General features: G+C 45.4%; 1 protein-coding gene across 1 annotated transcript in view; it reads right to left on the bottom strand.

Moving 5' to 3' along the window:
* LOC125039193 (glutamate receptor ionotropic, kainate 2-like) overlaps nucleotides 1-5,000 on the bottom strand; it is a gene marked incomplete at its 5' end in the record, with an annotated part of 77,309 nt that overhangs the window by 30,069 nt on the left and 42,240 nt on the right. The gene's annotated exons all lie outside the window — the stretch shown is intronic.

Below are 5,000 nucleotides of genomic sequence, written 5' to 3' on the forward strand. Positions count from 1 at the left end.
CAGTGACGTGTGCTATGTGTACGTGTGTGTGTGTCTGTACAAATATCATGCAACCTATGGAAAGACAAATCCCATTGCTAGTTGCATGAGAAAAACAATGCAAAAGCAATCAGTCCCGATACAATAAACCGAATTAGCATAGTTCACTTCGTATAAAGAAACCAAAAAACAACAAGGAAATTAACAATGAAATAAACACGGCGACAAATACATGAGAGAGATATGACCCTATAGTTTGTTCTAGAAAATTTACTTACAAGCATTAAAGGCTTGTAAGTAAATTGAATAAAGTTGGAAATAAAAGGACTAAAAGAAAGTCTAATCTAATAAAGTTAATCATGGAGGATTATAAGTAAATTTTAAGTTTATAAGTGTGTCTTTTGTTTTAATTTCTTCTTTTTTATTATTACATCTACTTCTTTTTCTTCTTCTTTCAATCTTCTTGTTCTTCTTTTTCTTCCTCCTCCTCCTCCTCTTCCTCTTCCTCTTCCTAATCCTAATCCTCCTAAGCCTCTTCTCTTCCTCCTCTTCATGCTCTTCTTTTTCTTCCTACTCCTCCTCCTCCTCTTTCTTCTTCTCTATCTCCTTCTCCTTTTTTTTCCTCCTGCCCCGCCTCCTCCTCTTCCTTTTGTTTGCTTTCCTTCCTTTTTTTAAATCTTTAGCTTCCTTATTTTTCTTCCTTCTCCTGTTCGCCCCCCCCCCCCTTCTCCTACTCCTCCTCCTCCTCCTCCTTCTCTTCACGCCCTCCTACTCTTTCTCTTCCTCTTCCTTTTCCTATTCCTCCTCCCCCTCCTCGCCTCCTCCTCCTTCGCCTCCTCCTTCTCTTCCTCCTCCTCTTCCTTCTCTTCCTCTTCCTATTCCTCGCCTCCTCCTCCTCCGCCTTCTCCTCCTCTTTCTCTTCCACATCCTCTTCCTTCTCTTCCTCTTCCTATTCCTCCTACCCATCCTCGCTTCCTCCTCCTCCTCCTCCTCTTCCTACGCTTCCTCCTTCTCTTTCTCCTCCTCTTCCTCTTCCTATTCCTCCTTCCCCTCCTCGCTTCTTCCTCCCTCCTCCTAATCCTAATCCTCCTTCTCTTCCTCGCTTCCTCCTCCTCCTCCTAATCCTAATCCTCCTTCTCTTCCTCCTCCTCTCCTTCTCTTCCTCTTCTTATTCCTCCTCCCCCTCCTCGCCTCCTCCTCCTCCTCCTCCTCTTCCTCCTCCTCCTCCTTCTCTTCCCTCTCTTCCTCCTCTTCTTCCTCCTCCTTCTCTTCCTCCTTCTCCTCTTCCTCTTACTCCTCCTTCTTCTCCCCCCCCCCTCCTCCCCCTTTGAAACCTGGACTCTTGATATCGCCGAGCCTTCCAAATTGGCGGGGGGGGGCAGGGGAAAGGGAGGGGGAGGGGGAGGGGCAGGGGAAAGGGAGGGGGAGGGGGAGGGGCAGGAGAAAGGGAGGGGGAGGGGGGGGGGGGGAGTGAAGCACAGACGAAGGAGGAAGTTGGAAAGGGAGAAATAAAAGGAAGGAGAAAGGGAGGGAAGTGAGGGAGGAGAGAGGGAAGAAAATAAAGAAGGAGAGAAGGAAGGGTGGGGAGAGAGGGTGGAGGAAAGAGTAGGGAGAGGGGAAGAGAGGGAGAATGAGAGAGAGAGGTAAGGGGCGAAGGGAAAGCAGAGAGGAAGGGAAAAAAAGGGAGGTAAGGAAGGAGAAGGAAGAGAGGAGATGACGCAGAAACAAGAGGAAAGAGGAAACATAACGAAAGATGAAGAATAAAGGAGACGGAAAGGGAAGAGGAAAGAAAAAAAAAACAGAAAGGGAGAAGGAGAGAGAAAGAAATAAGGGGAAAGGAGAAAAGAAGAAGGAAAATAAAAGTAGAACTAGAATCAAGAGGAAATGGAGAGAAGAATAAAAAAAGAAAAAAATTGAAAGAAAGAGAAATAAAAAATAAAAAAGGATGCGAAGGAAAGAAGGAAGAAGAAGCGAAGGAGAATTAGGGAGAAGAAAGAGGAAAAAGAAAAATGGGGAGAGGGGGTGGGGGGAGGGAGGAGGGGAAGCAAGGGTCAGGTGAGGAATTAATGCGATTCTTCGAAATTTTTATCTAATGGATAGATGAATGAATTAATAAAAAAAGTTCCTATTTAATGGATAAAAATGGGTAAAAATGATGAATAATCTAGACACGTGTTATCATTTAATGGGCGAATGAATAAAGTGGATAAATTATTTAGATAAATAATCTTATTCAGTGGATAAGTGGATAAATAATATAGTTATTTAAGGTAAGTTCATTGGTGAAGTGACGCATGGGTAAATGGGTAAATGGGTAAATATGAATGGACTTTTAAGGTAAAACGATTACAGAAATAGGCAAATGGAGAGATGAATAAACTACTAAACAAACAGATAATTAAATGGGTGAATAGGAAGATGGATGGAGAATAGGCGGATAGAGAGATGGATGAAAGAGTGAACGTAGGTAAAAATCGATAGATTGATAGATTGAATGGATGAATGAATTGAGCGGATGGACGGATGAAATGGCGCGTGACAGAGATAGACAGATAGATAGACAGATAGATAAAAAAAGGGAAGAAGAGCAACAGGAAATTCTTGACGGAGTGGCAAGACCGAGAGATCGATATTTGGCAAATAGAAAGAGGAAGTGAGAAGGAGAGGAGGAGAGGGGAGGAGGAAGGAGAGGAGGAGAGGGGAGGAGGAAGGAGAGGAGGAGAGGGGAGGAGGAAGGAGAGGAGGAGAGGGGAGGAGGAAGGAAGGATGAGGAGGAGAGGGAGAGGAGAGGAGGAGAGGAGAGGAGGAGAGGGGATGAGGAGGATGGAGGAGAGAGGAGGAAGGAGGGATGAGGATGAGGGAGGAGGGAGAAGGAGGAGGGAAGAGGGGGAGAGGAGAGGGTGAGGGAGGGGAGGGAAAAGACAGGAGGAGAGGGGAGGAGGAAGGAGGGATGAGGAGGAGGGAGGAGGGAGGAGGGGGAGAGAAGAGGGGGAGAGGAGAGGGGAGGGAGAGGGGAAGGGAATAGAGGGAGAGAAGAGGGGATGGGAAGGGAGGGAGAGGAGAGGGAGGAGAGGGGAGGAGGGATGAGGGATGAGGAGGAGAGAAGAGGGAGAGGGAGGGGAGAGAGGAGAGGGGAGGGAAAGGGTAAAAGAGGAGAGAGGAAGAGGAAGGAGGAAGACGAGAGAGGAAGATGAAAGGAATGGGAGAGGAGGGGAGGGGAGGGGAGGCGAAAGGAGAAAGGGGAAGGGGAGGGAAAGAGGAAGGAAGGGGGGAAGGAAGAGGAGGGGATACAAAATGATAGGGAAGGAGAGGAAAGTAGGAAGAAGGAGGAGGAGGGAGAGTCATCTTCCTCCTCCTCCTCCTCCTCCTCCTCCTCTTCCAATCCTCCCCCTCCCCCCCCTCCTCCCCCTCCTCCTCTTACCCACCTCCTCCTCCCCCCTCCTCCTGCCCCTCCTCCTCCTCCTCCTCCTCCTGCCCCTCCTCCTCTTCCTCCTAACCCCCCCCCCCCCACTCTTCGTCACTCATGGCAGCTGAGAGAACTCCTTGCTAATTAGTGTCTGTTTGCATGTTTGTCGTTTCTTTGTGCGAAAAGACAGATGCACACGCGCATAAAGGTGCACGAGATAAAAAATGAATATGCTAGTCTGTGGTATTCACGTAGATATTTAAACACGTGCACACACACACACACACACACACACATACTCACACACACACTCATACACACACACACACACACAGACACACACACACACAAACACTCATACACACACACACACATATACACATATACACGCACTGCTTGCATGAAAAATACAATAAGGGAATAAGCCAATTACCAAAAATATTAAATGATTATTGATAGATATTTAATTAGAACCCGGAAGTATCCATTCCTCTCTTCTCTCTCTCTCTCTCTCTCTCTCTCTCTCTCTCTCTCTCTCTCTCTCTCTCTCTCTCTCTCTCTCTCTCTCTCTCTCTCTCTCTCTCTCTCTCTCTCTCTCTCTCTCTCTCTCTCTCTCTCTCTCTCTCTCTCTCTCTCTCTCTCTCTCTCTCTCTCTCTCTCTCTCCATCTCTCTCTCCATCTCTCTCTCCATCTCTCTCCATCTCTCTCCCTCTCTCTCTCTCTCTTTCTCTCTCTCTCTCCATCTTTCTCTCCATCTCTCTCTCCATCTCTCTCTCCCTCTCTCTGTGTCTCTCTCTCTCTCGCTCTCTCCCTCTCTCTCTCTTCCTTTCATTCAAAAACCTCCCACATTCACAGCTGATGTTTATCTCTGCATTCGTACTGTCCTTGTTCCTTGGTTCCTTCGCTTTGAAAAAAAAAAAAAAAAAAATCATATCTTTGTCCTTGAAAATTGACGCCGAAAATCAATGCTCGGGTTTGGTTGTCGCCTGAGACTCTTTCTGCAACTTCGTGTTTTTGTTTTGTGTTTGTTTTTGTATTTCTTTTTTGTTTATATTTGTTTTTATTTTTGTTTTGTAGCACACACACACACACACACACACACACACACACACACACACACATACACACATACACACACATATATATACATGTGTGTGTGTGTGTGTGTGTGTGTGGACAGAAGAAGAATAAAACACACACACACACACACACACACACACACACATGTGTGTGTGTGTGTGTGTGTGTGTGTGTGTGTGTGTGTGTGTGTGTGTGTGTGTGTGTGTGTGTGTGTTTTATATTCTTCAGTCCCTTATTTTTTTTTATTTATTTTTTTTTTTTGTTACTTACTTATTCGGTTACTTTTACTATTGTCACTTCTGTTACGTGTGCCACCTTCTACGCTTTCTTTACCACTGTTTTATTCATTACATGTTACATTACTTATAGAACTTTGCCTCTTTGATGTTAAGTTTAACGCCTCAATATAGAACAAAGAAATATGGTTAATTTTCCTTCTAATAAATCATGTTCTTCAAAATAACTCTCTAAAAGGATAGACCATGTTCTTTTGTTCTTCAGTTACCTGCGTTCTTCATAACTCCCTTACTGATAG

Source organism: Penaeus chinensis, chromosome 26 (genome assembly GCF_019202785.1).
Source record: "Penaeus chinensis breed Huanghai No. 1 chromosome 26, ASM1920278v2, whole genome shotgun sequence".
NCBI lineage: Eukaryota > Metazoa > Arthropoda > Malacostraca > Decapoda > Penaeidae > Penaeus > Penaeus chinensis.